A 19,492-nucleotide genomic window follows, 5' to 3' on the forward strand; every position below is an offset into this window, starting at 1 on the left:
TTATTTCTTGAAAAAGGATTATATTGCTATATACTTCCCTCTTAGGACCGCCATTGCTGCATCCCAAAGGTTCTGAACTGTCATGTTTTCATTTTCACTTGTTTCCCTGATTTTTTTAAATTCTTCTTTAATTTCGTGGTTGACCCATTCATTCCTTATTAGGATGCTCTTTAATCTCCATGTATTTGTGTTCCTTCCAAATTTTCTCTTGTGATTGGGTTCAAGTTTCAAAGCATTGTGGTCTGAAAATATGCAGGGAATAATCCCAGTCTTTTGGTATTAGTTGAGACCTGATTTGTGACCCAGTATGTGATCTATTCTGGAGAATGTTCCATGTGCACTCAAGAAGAATGTGTATTATGTTGCTTTAGGATGGAATGCTCTGAATATATCTGTGAAGTCCATCTGATCCAGTGTGTCATTCAAAGCCGTTGTTTTCTTGTTGATCTTCTGCTTAAAATATCTGTCCATTGGTGTGAGTGGGGTGTTAAAGTCCCCCTCCTATGATTGTATTGTTATCAATGTGTTTCTTTAATTTTGTTATTAATTGCTTAATATAATTGGCTGTTCCCCAGTTAGGGGCATAAATATTTACAATTGTTAGATTTTCCTTTTGGGTAGACCCTTTTATTATATATAACGTCCTTCTTCATCTCTTATATGGATGGCTACCCCAGCTTTCTTTTGATGTCCATTAGCATGTTAAATGGTTCTCCACCCCCTCAACTTTCAATCTGGAGGTGTCTTTGGGTCTAAAATGAGGCTCTGTAAAGAGCATATTGGTAGGTGTTGTTTTTTTTATCCATTCTGATACCCTGTGTCATTTATTCGAGCATTTAGTCCATTTGCATTCTGAGTAATTATTAAAAGAAATGAATTTAGTGCCATTGTATTACCTGTGAGGTTGCTGTTCTTGTAGATTGTCTCTGTTCCTTTCTGGTCTTTGTTAACTTTTGAGCTCTCTGTTTGCTCAAAGGATCCCCTTTAATATTTCTTGCAGGGCCAGTTTAGTGACCACAAATTCTTTTAGTTTTTGTTTGTCCTGGGAATTCTTTATCTTTCCTTCTATTCTGAATGACAGCCTTGTTGGAAAAAGTATTCTTGGCTTCATGTTTTTCTCATTTAGCACCTTGAATATAACATGCCAGTCATTTCTGGCCTGCCAGGTTTATGGACAGGTCTGCTGCCAGCCTTATGATTCTACCCTTGTAAGTTAAGGACCTCTTGTCCCGAGCTGCTTTCGGGATTTTCTCTTTACCTCTGAAATTTGCAAGCTTCACTACTATATGTAGCGGTACTGACCTATTTTTATTGATTTTTAGGGGAGTTCTCTGTGCCTTCTGGACTTGAGTGCCTCTTTCATTCCCCAGATTAGGGATGTTGTCAGCTATAATTTGTTCAAATAAACTTTCTGTGTGTCTCTCTCTCTCTCCCTCCCCTCTTCCTCCTCCTCCTCCTCTTCTTCTGGGACCCCTATTATATTAATATTATTTCACTTTATGGTATGTATGATCTCTCAAATCCTCCCTTAGTGATCCAGTAGTTGTTTTTCTCTCTTTTTCTCAGATTCCTTATTCTTCATCATTTAGTCTTCTGTATCGCTGACTCTCTCTTCTGCCTCACTTATCCTAGCAGTTAGAGCCTCCATTTTTACTGCATCTCAGTAATAGCCTTCTTAATTTTGGCCTGATTATATTTTAGTTCTTTTGTTTCTCCAGTGTGGTATTCTCTAGTGTCTTCTGTGCTTTTTCAAGCCCAGCTATATCTTTATAATCATTGTTTTGAATTATAGTTCAGATATCGTACCTATATCCATATTGATTAAATTCCTGGCAGTGAGTACTGCCTCCTGTTCTTTCTTTTGGGGTGAGTTTCTCCACCTCATCATTATGTCTAGAAAAGAATAGATGAAAGAGAGAGAAAAGACAAAAATAGAACACTACCACCAGAAGAGACAAACAATGCAAATCAGAGGAAAACAGAAACAAAGAAAAAAAGAGAAAGAAAAAAATCAAATAAGAAGTAAAACAGTCAAAACAATAAACTGGATCCTGGGTGTATTTTGGTCTGTTTGTTAGAAGAAACTAGATCCCAAAATAGGAAGGAATGAAAAAATTATATATATATAATAAAACAATAATATATAATATATATATAATAAAACAAAACTTAAAGACTGAAGAATAATAAAAAAAACATGAATGCTACATACTATTTTCCATAAGAGCTGAAGTTTTGCAGTTCTCTATGATCGGTAAACTTGGTATTAGCCAAATGTTCCTGCTGGTCTTCTGGAGAAGGGGCCTCTTGCCCTGATTCTCAGGTGTCTTTGTCCAGGTGAAATTGCAACCCTCTTGCCAGGGGGCTGGGCTCAGTGTAAGCAGCTCCAGATTGCACTGCATGGCACTGTTTTGCTCCCTGAAGGCTTTCAGCACTGGTTGGGGGGATGAAAATGGTGACACTACAATCTCTAGCCCCAGAGGTGAAAGCCCCCCACTACTCTTCAGTAAGCCCTCACAGAACAGCAGTCAATCACTCTTGTCCCCCTAGTTTCCATCAGAACTCTGTATTCACCCAGCCTGTGATTGATGGTTTTTATCTCAGGCGTGCAGACCCGTTTTGAGTCTCCAAACTTTACAGACTCCTATGGCACAGACCTGCACTGTTCCACCTGGGGGAGGAGGGGGTTCTTGCCCCACTTCTGCCTTTTGCTGGGCCCCTGCCCAGAGAGTTGTCACCCAGTCATGCAGCGGTTCATGGTTTAGGGCAACTCCAAGCAGAAAGCCGGCGCCTAGACTCCCTGTGTACAGCTGGCTTCCTTGATCTGACGCTTGGGAACTCTGCTGCACTGAGCCATCCCCATTCTTTTTGTGACCCCAGGGATCCTGTGACCACACTGTCCCACCTGGGAGTCTACTCCACTTTGCCACTGAGCACCTTCAGGTAGGGACTTCCCCCACCAGAGCAAACTTCTAAAAGTTCTGATTTTGCACTCCGCTACTTATACTATTTTCCAGTAGCCAGCTTAAGGAAGAGTCCTCCCCCCGCCATGGTTTATCTTCAGATATATTGCCTCGGGTTCATGTCTCCACACCTCCTACCTTGCAAAAAATGGTCACTTTTCTATTTGTAGAATTGTAGTGATTCTTTTCTCAGATCTCTGGTTGATTTCCCAGATGTTTAGAATGATTTGGTAACTATCTAGTTGCATTCCAGGGACCAGATGAAATTAGGGTCCCCTACTCCTCCACCATCTTAACTTCTCCCCAACAACTTTTTTAAAGAGTTGTTCAGTACTAGAAGTTTCCCTTGGGAGATGGTAAACAACTTGTCACCAAAGTTAGACTAGATAACCTGTCAGCAATGCTATCAAAGGGATTCCTGATTTGTGTGGTGGCAATACCACACTGTTTTGATTACTGTCACTTTATAAAAGTATTTAAATTAGTGTTAGCCTTGTAACTTTGTTCTTTTCTTTCGCAGTTTATTGCATTTTTATATGAATTTTAGAATCAGCTTGTAAATTTCTTTTTAAAAAAAGCTCACTGGGGCTTTGTAGGAATGCATTGTTTCTATGGGTCAATTTGGGAACAATTAGCATCATTATAAAACAGACTTTCAATCTATGAAAAAGGTATATATCTCTATTTATTAAAATTTTTTCTAACTTCTCTCAGTAATGGTTTCTGTTTTCATTTAAAGGTTTCACTTCTTTTGTCATATCTATTCCTAAATAGTTCATAATTTTGATACTATTGTAAATGGTATTTTAAAAATGTTAGTTTTCCATAGTTTATTGCTAATATATAGAAATACAATTGATTTTCGTATATTGGTCTTACATTTTACAACTTTGTTAAATTCATTTATGAGTTGTTGTAGCTTTTTTGGTAGATTCTATTGGATTTTCAACATAGACAATCATGTCTTCTGCAAATAAAGACAGTTTTACTTCTTTGCAATTAGATGTATTTCATTTCTCTTTAATGCTGGATAGCACAAGCTAGAATCACTAGTAATTATGTTGAATAGAAGTGGCAAGAATTATTGTAGTTATTCAACTTCTTGATTTCAAAATTTAGGAGAAAGGTATAGTAATCAGGACCGTGTGGTTCTCTCAAAAATAAATCCAAAATAAACCAATCATTTATGGTCAATTGATTTTTGACAAGAGAAATATTCAACGGGAAAATAATAGTCTTTTCAACAAATGGTGTTGAGTCAGCGTATACACATGAAAAACAATTAAGTTGGATCTCTACCTCACATCATATACAAAAATTAACTCAAAAATGGATCAAAGACCTAAATGGGAAAACTAAATCTATAAAACTCTTAGGAGAAAACAGAGGTGTAAATATTCCTGACTTCGGTTTCTTATATATAAAACACCAAAGGCAAGCGACCAAAAAAAAAAAAAACCCAGATAAATTGAACTTCATTAAAATTAAATACTTTGTGCTTCAGAGGATACCATCAAGAAAGTGGAAAGATAGCCCACAGAAAATATTAAGGGTCTAGAATTTAGAATATATAAAGAACTCTAACAACTCAACAATAAAGACAAATAATCCAATGTAAAAAAAAGAGCAAAAGATTTATATGAACATTTCTCAAAAGAAGATATGAAAATGGCTGATAGGCACGTAAAAATATGTTCAATATTGGCCATTAAGGAAATGCAAATCAAAGACACAATGAGATATCACTTCACTCTCACTATCATGGCTATAATTGAGAAGACAGGAAATAAGTGTTGGCAAGGATGTAAAGATATTTGAACCCTTTCTTATGGGAATATAAAATGGTGCAGCTGCTTTGGGCAACAGTTTGGCAGTTTTTTAAAAAGTTAAATATAGAATTGCCATATGACTCAGCAATTTCACTCTTAGTTATATAACCAAGAGTATAGAAACTATATGTCCTCACAAAAACTTATATGTGAATATTTATGCCACCATTATTCATAATAGTCAAAAGATTTAAACAACCCAAATGTCCATCAACTTATGAATGGATAAATAAAATGTATTATATCCATACAAGGGTATTATTCAGCCAAAAAATTAAACTGATTCATGTTATAACATGGATGAGCCTTGAAAACATTATGGTAAGTGAAAGAAGCCTATCACAGAAGGGTCACATATTATGTGATTCCATTTACATGAAATGTCCGGAATAGGCAAATCCAGAGAGACAAAAGTAACTTAGTGGATCCCAGGGGTTTGAAGGAGGGGGAATGAGGAATGACTAATGATTATGAGGTTTATTTTTCAGATGATAGAAAATGTTCAGGCATTATAAAATGGTGATGGTTGCACAACTTTGTGAATATACTCATAACCACTGAATTGTTTACTTTGAAAGGGTTATGGTATGTGAAATATCTCAATTAAAAAATAATTTTATATGGTGAACAGCCATAGAAAACAGAGATATTGTTTCCCTCCAGAGATTGCTGTCCATTATAAATGATAAACTCAAGATTCCCCTCCTATAATGTACCCTACTGCATGGTATCTTCTAGTCCTCTTTCAGTAAACCTGTGGGAATTGGGGCTCAGGGAACTGGTACAAATACTGATATCCTAGCAACTGCTATTGCTGGTGTTACTAAACTATTCTTTGACTCTGACCCTGGAGATTTGTGTCTTCTGCCAGCATCTATGAAACTGGCCAACTAACTTGTTAACTTGTAAATAGAGTAAAATTTATATGTTGAAGTCCCTAGTATCTCAGAATATGACTTTATTTGATGATAGGGTCTTTAAAGAGGTAAATAAGCTAAAATGAGGTCAGTAGGATATGCTTTAATCCAATATGACTCATGTTCTTATAAGAAAAGTTTAGGACAGAGACATACAGAGGAAGACCATGTGAAGATACAGGAAAAAGATGGCCATCTGCAAGCTGAGGAGAGAGGCCTGAGAAGAAACCAACCCTGCCAATACTTCAGTCTGAGACTTCCAACCTCCAGAATTGGAAGAAAATAAATTTCCATTTAAGCCACCCAGTCTGTTGTACTTTGTTATGACAGCCCTAGCAACTAATATAATAACTAAAAGATTGTTTTGGTAAGTATGGAACTTAAAAAAGGTCTCATAGTCCTATGGGAATTTTTATATACACTACATTAGAGCCTCTTTTGTACAGAAAATATAACTTTACTGTGGCCCAATATTTATTTATTTTTTCTCTGGTATCTTTCCTTTACAAATATTTGCATGCACACTGACAATTCTATATTCTGTCTCTCCTATCTCTAGGTCTCATGGTTCTTTTTTTTACAACATAATTCCTCAGCTCTTGGGTAGAATCATAACAGAAGTGACAGTTTATTCCTTCATCACATCCTGTACTTTCTAAAGCATCTTCTAACATCTATATGACTATCAAGTAGATATCATATAGAAATGTATTACAGAGAAATGTATCTTAGAAACTTATGAATGATAAATAGAATTCGTAGATATACAAAGAGAAGAGTTATTCTCTTATGAAATCTTATTCTTCATGTTTAATTTTGGAATCAGAATTGACTTAATTTTATCACATGGTCTTTTCAAATGAAGCAGTTTGTTTTATGATCTGATTTTTTTCTAGAAACATTTCAAAGAATGAATAGAAGTATTCACAGCTTTTCTCAAAACAAAGTAATATGTTACAATCTTTTGAAGCTAGATAGTGTATTTCTAGCAAGATATACCCAGTTCTGGAGAGCCATGTAGATAGCTGCTTTGACAAAGTAACAAAACCCATTTGCTGATTTCTCAGAAGAATAGTATTTCTAGCAATAGTAGAATATTCATAGGCAATCATAGTTTAAGAGTACATCCCTGGGATTCCCTAAAGGCACAAATGAATTCTCAAGAGTAATCCTTTTCACTACGTACTTCAAATAATATATTCCCAAACATATAGTTATCTTTTTTATGAAGACATAGAAACATTTTCTGACTGAACAATAGACAATGACTTAATTGAGATTTCCTCTTTTTAGGATAAAAATTATGGAAAATAAGGAAATTTTTATCCCTGGAATTATTGAGTAAATGAAAAACTAAACATTTAGTGACTCCAGGTAAGATGAATTCACTAGGAGAAGCTGACTATAAAATTCCAGATAACCAGCTAAAAAGTGAAAACAAAATTAGGGGAATTCATGGGTGTGTTGTTGTTGTTTTAATGAATACATTCAATCAACAAAATCAGTTGTTGATTTCTTTCTCATCAAGGTGCCTGTATGTTCTTCCTGGTTGACTTGGGACCAGCTCAAAGGAAAACTGCTCTGCTCTTAGTCTTATCTGGTTTATTTTTCCTTCTAAGTATAGAAAAACAGATTGAGTGAATTATACTCTTACAAAACTTCTGTGTTCCCCATTTTCCCACTAGGTGTTCCTGCTAAAACTAGCAAGAAGAGAGTAACAACTTGAAGATCACAATTCTTTGACCTTATCCATTCTACTTCAGCTGAAAATTCCCATGGTCATATCATAGTTTGTACAAAATGTTGTATGCAAACCCTCTGCTTCAGAATCACTTAGAGAACTTGCTTAAAGTGCAGATTCCTCAGCGCCTCCCTCCCCAATGATTCTGATTCAGTAGGTCTAAGGTGAAACTTAATAATATGCATTTTTACAAAGTCCCTATGTGATTCTCTTCCAAGTAAATTGTTTACCACACTTTGAGGAACACTGCTTTAGACATGAGTGTGTCAAGGTGGGGGAATAGTTAAAAGACTTCTCATTTAAAGTCCTCTGCTTTCCTTGTAAAGTAGACGAGTTTGTCTGTTTTTCTGCCCCTCATCCCATTGGCACACTTTGATATATTCTTCAATATCTAAACCAAAGTAAAACCTTTTATGATAATTTCCCCCACCCAGTTGATCAATCTTATTTTGAGTCACTAGGGTATCCCATACATGTTTTTATTATGGTACTCATCACATACAGTAACAACTATCTCTGTCTCCTTAAATCTTGGTGTTCCTTAGGGTTTTGTTTTTGTCTTCCTCTTTCCTTACTCTTTACACATTCCCTGGGCAATATTATCCATGCCATGGCTTTAAATATCACCCATAAAACTGATGACTTTCAAATCTGTACCTCAAGCCCACATCTCTCTCCTAATCTCCAGATCTATAATTCCAGTGGTCTATTGGATATCTCTACTTGATTGCTTAAAGTATCCCATATCTCAATGTCAGGAACTGAATTTATTTTCTTCCTGTGTCCCCAGTCCCTTTCCCAAATCTATTCATCTTCTTCTATTCTAAGTGGCACTACCATGTACTCAGTTGAAGCCACAAACTGAACAGTAATTCTATAGTCCTTCCCGTCTTCTTCCTTCATTCAATACTGTCAGATCTTCTACTGAGATATTTCTCAAATCTCTATTCTCCACTCCCCCACTGTTATTGCATTGGACAAAAGCTAGTTTATTATAGTATATGGTAGTTTATGATACAGCCAAGACTAAATGAAGATATTACTTGGGAAAAGGCAAATAGTCATACATATTAATTCTTCAAAAATCTTCTATGTTTATTTCATTGCTAAAGATGTTAAAGGGATAATTAGAAGTAGAGAGTAGTTATGTTAGCCAGATCCTCATCTTTCACAGCACAGAGTAAATATATAATGTCTAATAATATGCCAAAAATTAATAAATCAAGAAATGGGAGAGCAATATGTTAAAAACACCACCAAGATACAACCAGCCAAATCCAGAATGTGGAAATTTCTTGGCACAAGTGACCTGGATTATTATTATTTTTTAATAGTAATACTTTATTTTATTTTTAAAGATTTTATTTATTTATTTGACAGAGAGACAGCCAGCGAGAGAGGGAACACAAGCTGGGGGAGTGGGAGAGGAAGAAGCAGGCTCCCAGCAGAGCAGGGAGCCCAATACGGGGCTCAATCCCATTACCCCGGGATCACGCCCTGAGCCAAAGGCAGATGCTTAACAACTGAGCCACCCAGGTGCCCCTGACCTGGATTATTATTACAAAAAAATGACATAGAAAATTGATAAGGGGACTGTTCCAGATTATTGGAGATTTAAGAAACATGGCAACATAATGCAATGTGCCTATTTTGTCTGTATCTTAAACAAAAAATATTTGGGGGAAATTTGAACACAGATTGAGTACCATATGCTAGTGAGTAATTATGACAAATGTATTGGGATTATGTTTTCAAAAGTTTCCTCATCTGCTAGAGATACATACCAAATATTTATGGGTGAAAAGATCTGTCAAAGATTTGCTTTAAAATACTCCAGACCAAATCATATACAAAGATTAACTCAAATTAAATCATAGACTAAATGTAAAAACCTGAAACTATAAAAATGCTAGAAGGAAACAGGAAAAAAATATTTAAAATCTTGGGTTTTGCAAAGATTTCTTAGAAATGATACCCAAAACACAGTATATGAAAGAACAAATTGATAAATTGGACTTCATCAATATTAAAAATTTCTGCTATTCAAAAGATACTGTTAGGAGAATAAAAGGACAAACCAAAAACTGGGGAAAATCTTTACAAACCATATATTTGATAAAGGATTGTATACAGAATATATTAAGAACTCCTAAAATTCAGTAATGAATAAACTAACAACCCAATAATAAAATGGGTATGAGGAAAGAGTTAACACAGCAGGTCTTATTGCTCACTCCTCACACATCTCCAAGAGAGCTTGGAGACATCTGATCATTATACAACCTCTGGGAATGTTGTATTTGATGGTTCTTTCTGTTAACGATTGAAGATTTTATTGTATACACCTGGAGCAAAGGATCATGTTATACTGTCTTGTAAGAATTGCTTTTCACAAACATCAAGACTGATGATGTGCACATGATTTCATCGTTGGGGTCCTGAGTTTTGGTTATCATAGCTAGTTGCATATCAAGATATACCTATGTGTGCAGCCCTCCATAAAAGCCTTGGACTCTGAAACTTGAATGTGCTTCCCTGTACATAGAGTCTTCACATATGTCCCTGCACTTCACAGGAAAAGCATATCCTGTGTGACTCCAGGTGGGAAGGGTCGTGGAAACTTGTGTCTAATCACTCTGGACTCCACGCAATGGATATCTTGTTCCTGTTGCTCTTGCTCTATATACTTCTTTGTAAGAAATGTTAGCCATGAGTAAAACCTGTTGTGAGTCTTGTGAATCCTTCTGTTAAATTAGCATACTTGAAGGTGGCCTTGAGACCCCTGAGACAATAGGAAAAGAATTTGAACAGAAACGTCACTCAGGAACATATAAGGGTGGCTAAAAAGTACATGAAAATTTTCTTAATAACATTACTCATCTGGGGAATACTAAATAAACCACAATGAAATACTATTTGGTATCTATTAGAATGATTACAATTAAGGACTGATTTACTAGATGCAGAAAAAGCATTTGACAAAATACAGCATCCTTTCTTGATAAAAATCCTCAAGAAAAGAGGGATAAAAGGAACATATCTCAACATCATAAAGGCCATATATGAAAGACCCACAGCTAATATCATCCTCAATGAGGGAACACAGAGCTTTTCCCTAATGTCAGGAATACGACAGGAATGTCCACTCTCACCACATCAACATAGTACTGGAAGTCCTAGTCTCAACAATCAGACAACAAAAAGAAATAAAAGGCATCCAAATCAGCAAAGAAGTCAAACTTTTACTCTTTGCAGGTGACGTAATACTCTTTGTAGAAAACCTGAAAGACTCCACCAAAACATTGCTAGAACTGATACATTAATTCAGCAAAGTCACAGGATATAAAAATCAACATACAGAAATCTGTTGCATTTCCATACACCAATCATGAAGCAGCAGAAAGAGAAATCAAGGAATTGATCCCATTTACAATTGCACCAAAACCATAAGATACCCTGAAATAGACCTAACCAAAGAGGTAAAAGATCTGTATGATGAAAACTATAGAACACTTATGAGAGAAATTAAGGAAGACACAAAGAAATGGAAAAACATTTCATGCTGATAACAACAAGAACAAATATTGTTAAAATGTCTATACTACCCAAAGCAATCAATGCAATATCTATCAAAATAACAGCAGTATTTTTCACAAAGCTGGAACAAATAATTCTAAAATTTGTGTGGAACCAGAAAAGACCCCAAATAGCCAAAGTAATATTGAAAAAGAAAACCAAAGCTGGAGTCATTAAAATTCTGCACTTCAAGCTGTATGACAAAGCTGTAATCATCAAGACAGTATGTTACTGGCACAAAAACAGACATATAGATCAAAGGAATAGAATAGACAACTCAGAAATAGACCCACAACTCTATGGCCAACTAATCTTTGACAAAGTAGGAAAGAATATCTAATGGAAAAAAGACAGTCTCTTCAACAAATGGTGTTGGGAAAACTGGGCAGCAACATATAGAAGAATGAAACTGGATCACTTCCTTACACCTTATACAAAAATAAATTCAAAATGGATGAAAGACCTAAATGTAAGATAGGAAACTCAAAATCCTAGGGGAGAACACAAGCAGCAACCTCTTCAACCTCGGCCACAGTAAGTTCTTACTAGACTCATTTCCAGAGACAAAGGAAACAAAAGCAAAAATGAGCTATTGGGACTTCATCAAGATAAAAAGCTTCTGTACAGCAAATGAAACAGTCAACAACATTCAAGCAACCTACAGAATGGAAGAAGATATTTGCAAATGACATTTCAGATAAAGGGCTAGTATTCAAGATCTATAAAGAACTTATAAAACTCAACACCTAAAAAATAAATAGTCCAGGTAAGAACTGGTCAGAAGACATGAACAGACAGTTCTCCAAAGAAGACACACAAGTGGCTAACAGACACATGAAATATACACAGCATCACTCAGCATCAGGGAATTATAAATCAAAACCACAATGAGATGCCACCTCACCTCTGTAGGAACGGCTAAAATTAACTCAGGAAACAATAGATGTTGATAAAGATGCAGAGAAAGGGGAAAACTCTTGCACTGTTGGTGGAAATCAAACTGGTGCAGCCACTCTTGAAAACAGTATGGAGGTTCCTCAAAAAGTTGAAAATAGAGCTACCTTATGACCCAGCAATTGCACTACTAGGTATTTATCCAGAGGATACAAACATAGTGTCAAAGGAGCACATGCACCCCAACGTTTATAGCAGCACTATCAACAATAGCCAAATTATGAAAAGAGCCCAAATGTCCATTGACTGATGAATGGATAAAAAAGATATGGCATATATATATACAATGGAGTATTACTCAGCCATCAAAAAGAATGAAATATTGCCATTTGCTATGATGGGGATGGAGCCAGAATGTATTATGCTAAGTGAAATAAGTCACTCAGAGACAAATATATGATTTCACTCATATGTGGAACTTAAGAAATAAAACAGGGGCGCCTGGGTGGCACAGCGGTTAAGCGTCTGCCTTTGGCTCAGGGTGTGATCCCAGCGTTATGGGATCGAGCCCCATATCAGGCTCCTCCGCTATGAGCCTGCTTCTTCCTCTCCACTCCCCCTGCTTGTGTTCCCTCTCTCACTGGCTGTCTCTATCTCTGTCAAATAAATAAATAAAATCTTTAAAAAAAAAGAAATAAAACAAATGAACATAGGGGAAGGGAAGGAAAAATAAGATAAAAGCAGAGAGGGAGGCAAACCATAAGAGACTATTAACTATAAAGAACAAACAGCATTGCCAGAGAGGAAGTGGGTGGGGGGATTGGCTAAATCAGTGATGGGCATTAAGGAGGGCACTTGTGATGAGCACTGGATGTTATATGTAAGTGATGAATCACTAAATTCTACTCCTGAAACAATACTATACTATATGTTAACTAACTTTAATTTAAATAAAATCTTAGAAGGAAAAAATGACTGATTATACTAACTGCAAGAATGTGGAGGAATTAAAATTCCTATACTGAATGTATAATATAAAATGGTACAATCACTTTGGAAAAATAGTTTGGCAGTTTCTTAAGAAGGTATACAGATACCTACCATTACAATTCAGCCATTCCACTTCCATGTATTTACTGAAAAGAAAAGAAAATGTGTTCATACAAAGATTTATACATGAATGTTCATAACAGCTTTATTTATAATAGCTACAAACTGGAAACAATCCAAGTGTTCATCAAGAGGTGAATGGATAGGCTAATTATTATATATCCATTCAATGGACAACCACTAAAGCAACCCAAATGAAAGAACTAAGCATCCATACAACAATATGGATAAATTTCAAAATAATTATACTGAGCAAAAGAAGCCAGACAATCACATATTATATGTTTCCATTTATTTAGAAATCTAGAAAATGTCAGCTAATCTTGGTTCAAAAGCCAATCAGTGGCTTCTGGATTAGGGAATGGGTGCAGGGAGATGCAGGAGAATATGAGAAAACATTTTGGAGTAAGGAATGTGTTCATTACTCTGATTGTAGTGATGGTTTCATGGGTGTATATGTATTTTGAAACTTATCAAATTGTACACTTCAAATATGTGCAATACATTGTATGTCAATCATACAAATCAAAGCCATGAGATACCACCTCACACCTGTCGGAATGGCTAAAATTCACAACACAGGAAACAACAGATGTTGGTGAGGATGTGGAGAAAGGGGAACCCTCTTACACTGTTGGTGGGAATGCAAAGTAGTACAGCCACTCTAGAAAAGAGTATGGAGTGTACCCAAAAAGTCAAAAATAGAACTACCCTATGATCCAGCAATTGCACTACTAGCTATACCCACAGGGGAAAAAAAATACAGATTTGAAGGGGTACCTGCTCCCTGATATTTATAGCACCATTATCTACAGTAGCCATATTATGGAAATAGCCCAAATATCCATCAACTGATGAATGGATAAAGGAGTTGTGGTATATATTTACAATAGAATATTACTCAGCCATAAAAAAAATGAAAACTTGTCGTTTGCAACAACATGGATGGAGCTAGAGTGTATTATGCTAAGCAAAATAAGTTAGAGAAGGACAAATACCATGTGATTTCACTCATATATGGAATTTAGGAAATAAAAGAGATGAACATATGGGAGGGGGAAAAAGAAAGAGAGAAGCAAACCATAAGAGACTCTTAATGATAGAGAACAAACTGAGGATTGATGGAGGAAGGTGGGTGAGGGATGGGCTAAATGAGTGATGGGTATTAAGGAGGGCACTTGTTATGATGAGCACTGGGTGTTATATGTAAGTCTAGAATCACTAAATTCTCCTGAAACCAATATTACATTATACGTTAACTAGAATTTAAATAAAAATTTGGGAAAAGAAAAACTTAATAAATGCCATGTATGGAAAACGTGGCCCATAGTCAAAGATTCCACCTTATCTCCTGTTTTCCCAGCAACCTTGTTTCCTTTGCAAACAACAGAGCAAAGGCATAGAGTTTCCAGGCATTGGCAAGGCATAGAAAAGCTGGACATTGGAGCTAAAAGTTACCCTTGATTCCTGTACCACAGACTGGTCAACTAGGGTGATAAAACCTGAAACAAGAAGAAACTCTAGGGGAACTCCTGGGTGGCTCAGTTGTTAAGCGTCTGCCTTCAGCTCCGGTCATGATCCCAGAGTCCTGGGATGGAGTCCCATGTCGGGCTCCCTGCTAAGCGGAGAGCCTAATTTTCCCTCTCCCTCTGCCACTCCCCCTGCTTGTGCTCTCTCTCTCTCTCTGCCAAATAAATAAATAAAATCTTAAAAAAAGAAGAAGAAACTCTAGGGGGGATAAAAGATGGAAAAGAGTCCTAGATGAAGTAATATTGGCAAAATATCATATGTATAGCTGAATGATGGGTATATGAGATTTATTATAGAAAATGTTAGCATATGAGTTAACAAAGGAACTAAAACCCAAAATATTTTAAAGCAATTGCCTACTGGGAATGGAACGGTGGGAAAGAGGGGCAGTCATTCTTTACTAATTAAATATGTACCCAGTTTGTGTATTGCTTTGTTAAAAAAATAATAATTTTGCAAAAAGCCAACATCAGATATACATTAAAAACCGTTCTTCTTCCCTTATGTGAAGTTACTAAGTTGTATAAATTAGTTCATGATTCACACAGTAAATTTAGCTGTTGATAAATGACTTAATTTTTAAAAGCTGAAGTTTTAAAAAATTCTGATTTATTCTTATTTGTACAGTTTTGGTAGAAGAAAAGGATTCTAAGTACTCAGATATTTGAAAGTTTTTAGGCTTTTATTTAAGAAATAATTTTGGTAGAGATTTATGAGATGAAAAGAAGTGTTGACAAGCTACTTATACATATTTGTTAAATATCTTTTACTTCCAGTTGAGAGGTGTTGTTGTTTTTTTTATTAAATTCTACATCACTATTATCCTTTCTGGCATAATGGGGAAAAAAATTTTAGAAATGGGAGAATTCAAGAAAGGAAAAAGAATATCTTCATGCTTCCTTTTCTTGTCATTGTATTTTGGGGAATCTTTATAGACCATAAAGGAAAGTTTTTAAGAATATGCATTTTAAAGTGTATAAATTTTGGAAATTTGGGGTTCTGAAGATTCAGAAAAGGGGTTCTGAATTCATTGTGAGTTTGAAGCAATCGCTCCGGGTGGTACCCTAATCAACTAAAAGAATTAGTTTCTGATAAACCTAGGACGGTAAGAACACAGGAAATGCCATATTGGATCAAACGGTGATGCCAAAATACCAAGGGATATTTTGGTTGGAAGTACCTGTGCTTTCCTCCAAAGTAATAATCTCAAAATATTTTTCAAAACATCTGGATATCCTAAAACATCCTTTTTTTTTAAAAAAATCTCATTTGCGATCTACGATCAGTGAATTTTCCTAAATCTTTCTTTGATCTGTTTGTAGTAGAGTCTGCACTGCAGTGTTCAGGGCATAAACTGCAGTCAAACAAACCTGGGTTGGAATCTTAGATATTGGACAAGTAATTTCTCTTAGCCTCATTCTTGTCATCTGTAAACTAAAGTAGCTACTTCACAAGTTTATTGTAAGTATTCAATGAGGAGATTCATGTAAATCATTGAGCATAGGGCCTGACAATCAGTACATAGTAAATCATTGTTATTTTGTATTTTCAGCCTGCACACTTTCTTGATGTTTCCCATTAGTATTAGGTATATTCTATTAATTAAAAGAAAAATTATTTTTTACAATAAAGGCTGAGCTTTAAAAAGGTGAAAGAGTCAATCACCCACATGGCATGATTTTAAGAATATCATGAAGAATCCAACACCCCTCTTCCCCCTCCCCCCACATAAATACGGCATGCTCTTCTACTCACTTTCATTCCACCAATAAAGCTCCATTTCTTTATTGACTTTGGTCAAAATTCAGGTCAAAATTGACATGTTGCTAGGGTGGGTGCTTCTGGACACTTAATAGATTGAAGAGCCTAAGGCTAATTTTGATTCTCCAGGGAGGAGAGGCTAGGCAAGGCACTGATTAGAGGAGAGTGGAGCATGGAGTACTACTAACTACAAAGGGAAATGGAACTGTCTCCTCCTCTGTATCACAGCTGAGAAACTATTTAGTGGGGTGTTCTGCTTTCCAATCACCTGAGTCACTTTTTAAACAAGTGGCCTCCCTTGCCCTGGGATTTGGTGAACCTGGGGTAAGGATTAAGGAATCTGAAGGGTTAAAGACCCAACAAATCTGAAAAAAGCTGGACAGTTTAGGAGCCCAGGCTTTGTAATCAAAAACACCTGGCTTCAAATCATAGCTCCCCTCCTTAAGAATGACTGAACATGAACTTAATTAACCACCCTCAACCTCAGTTTCCATCTCCGTGAAATGTTTGGGGATTAAATGAATTAATGTGTACAAGACATCTATCTCACAATACATACTGAAAAAATAGTTGACATTATTATTGTCTTTAGTTTCAATTCATTTATATCTATATATGAATCCTTAGAGTCTCCTGGGCAAGGTGCCAAGTGGTCCATGATTTTCTAAGAACTTTTTGTTTGCTTTCTAACAGGTCCTAATCTTTGAAGCCAATTAGAAAAATTAGCATTGTTATTGTGATTAGGTGTTGCGGGTCACCTTTTATATCTTTATGTCTTATCACATAAATTAAGAATTCAGAGTATAAATTTCTATTCAGACACTTCACCACAGGCACTGATGTCACGTATCCCTGGAAAGTTAATTTTCCCCAGAGCTATAAGATTTTCAGACTTTAGACTTCTCTCTTGAGTTCCAACTGGAAAAGGCCCAATAACACTGCACTTTGAGTTGTAGTGTAAGGGAGGCTTTGAAACAGCTTCAGAGATTGACTTCCAGTTAAGAAGGGGGCAGGGTGTCAGAGAAACAGAAATGGACAGAGAAGGACAATGCAGGGAAAACATCAAAGACATACTGACAATAAAAAGGAAAATACCATGAAAAAAGAAACAGTTTGACGGTGCCAGGTGAAGGAAAGTAAAGGGCGAGCAGACACACAGACAAAGAGAAAACAGACACAGAAAGCTAAGATGTAGGGCAAGTACAGACAAAAAGACCAAGACATGTGCTGGAATGACAGCTTCTCTCTTATTAATAAAAGTAGGCTTCATTTAGGGAATTTCTATAGAGAAGTTGAGGAAGAGGAAATTCATTCAACCAACACAATTTAAAAAATAATTACTATAGAAAAGGCACTGTTAGGCATTATGTAGAAATACAAGCCTTCCATCCCCTTGCTGGGAGAAAAGTATGATAAGGCAGAATGTGATAAACAACATTAAAATGCAAAGTGCTTTTTGGTCCAAAGAAGGAGAGAATGCATTCAATTGAAGGGTGGAGCATTGGAGCTGGACCATGAGGTATGAATAAGAATTTAACAGATAGAGGGGAAAGAAATTTTCAAACAATGGGAAGGACATTAGTGAAAACTTGAAGCAAGAAAAACAAGAGACTTGCTCAGGAAAAAAGGAATGGTAAAATTTGGCTAAAGTTTAAGTTATAAGTAGGGGAATAGTAGAAGAAAGCTTAAAAAATCATTTTATGTGCAGGAGGAGGGGTTGAAGATAAGACTGAGGAGCACATGAGGGTTTTTGGACAAGAGAGCAACAAGTCAATGGGTAGGAAGAATTAGTGATGGTGAAGTGGAGATATGAAGGAAACTATTGCTATTATGTGTTCAGGGGGGGTGAGTCCTATCAACTGACTCCTGAACATCCCTTCCTCTATGTTCTCCAGCATCCCAGTCATTGCTGCTTGGATCTGCAATGGTCTGAAGTCTTGATTTCAAGTAGAGGGTAAAGTCAAGGGAGAAATTGAAGACAACCCTTAGGTTTCTTCTTGGAAGGATGGTAATGTCATTAACAGAAATTGGTTTAGAGAAAAGTTTAGCTTTTGATATATAGTTAGAGATGTGAGTGTAACGTTTAGATGATGTCCAGGAGGTGATAGGATTGTGGATCTGGACATTTGGCGAGTTTGGAGCTATAAAGCCTGGAGGTGGATTATGATGTGTTCCAGGAGATCAACTGAAATAGGCTCTGCAGGAAAAGATCTTATATACTTCCTTTTAGCCCTGAGTACCTTTTTAGTTAGACTCTGGAACCATGTATTAAGGTATCATGACTCTCAATAGATTTAAATTAGTTTCACCTTTCTACTTAATTGTCACCTCTACTCCTAAGACACCCTTCTAGACCCAGAGGAAAAAGAGAGAGGGAATTAATAGACAGTTGTGAGCTATAGGCAGTGAGATGAAAGGGAAGTGTTCTCTTTTTCCAGGAGAACATGCCTAGATGGGTTACTCCAACTGATGAGCACAGAGTAATAGCAGATGGTGTAAGAGTACAGTGGCAATGTGATGCGGCTTTGTGTCTATTCATTGGTGTCCTACTTTGTTCTTGGAGCTAGGAGGAGGGTATTCTGCTGGTTTTGACAGAACTGATAGGACTAGTTAAAATGGCTGAGGACAGAACGTCCACATGGGTACTTGTTTCTTCCTTAAGGACTCCTTGGTGACTAACATAATAAAAAAATTAGATAGATAGATAGATAGATAGATAGATAGATAGATAGATAGATAGATAGATAGATAGATAGAACTCCTTAACACTCAGGCCTTTACAATGTGGAGTGAATGGGTGATTTACTATGAATATAGAGGGGGTGAGGCTAGATGCAGAAGCACTTGGCCGTCTAAGGACCTGTTATCACCTACCTTTCACTGTAGTATCTTTTATTTCCCTCCTCCTTTCTTCTATTGCAAATGTTTGCTTCCCTCCATCTCTGAAACCTGTAGAGTGTTTACTCCAACCACATTCAGTGTAAAGTATCCCTTAAGCACTTAAAAATGTATGTAGCTTTGTCCTTTAAAATATGTAGATTACAATAATGGGGAACAGTGTCTGGGTGTTCTGTAGGTAACATGTCTCATTCTGCCAGCTATTGGATACCTTGAAGCAATTGATCTAGTGCAGGGGATTTAATTGTTAAAATATACCAGAATAACCTAGGG

The 19,492-nt window shown here is 36.3% G+C and overlaps 1 long non-coding RNA gene across 4 annotated transcripts in view; it reads left to right on the plus strand.

Annotated features, from left to right (window-relative positions):
- Positions 1 to 15,131, plus strand: part of LOC123793941 (uncharacterized) — a 36,735-nt gene extending 21,604 nt beyond the window's left edge. The window contains exons 4-6 of one of the 4 annotated variants that reach the window (XR_015723372.1): positions 5,848 to 6,076; positions 7,003 to 7,083; positions 7,395 to 15,131. This is a non-coding gene — a long non-coding RNA (uncharacterized LOC123793941). Of the gene's footprint in view, positions 1 to 5,842; positions 6,077 to 7,002; positions 7,084 to 7,394 lie in introns of all 4 variants that reach the window. The other 3 variants (XR_015723371.1, XR_006780108.2, XR_015723370.1) reach the window with 3 other exon arrangements.
- The last annotated feature ends 4,361 nt before the right edge of the window (positions 15,132 to 19,492 follow it).

The sequence above is a fragment of the Ursus americanus genome, chromosome X (assembly GCF_024610735.1).
Source record: "Ursus americanus isolate L20-20 chromosome X, mUrsAme1.1.p, whole genome shotgun sequence".
NCBI classification, from domain to species: Eukaryota; Metazoa; Chordata; class Mammalia; order Carnivora; family Ursidae; genus Ursus; species Ursus americanus.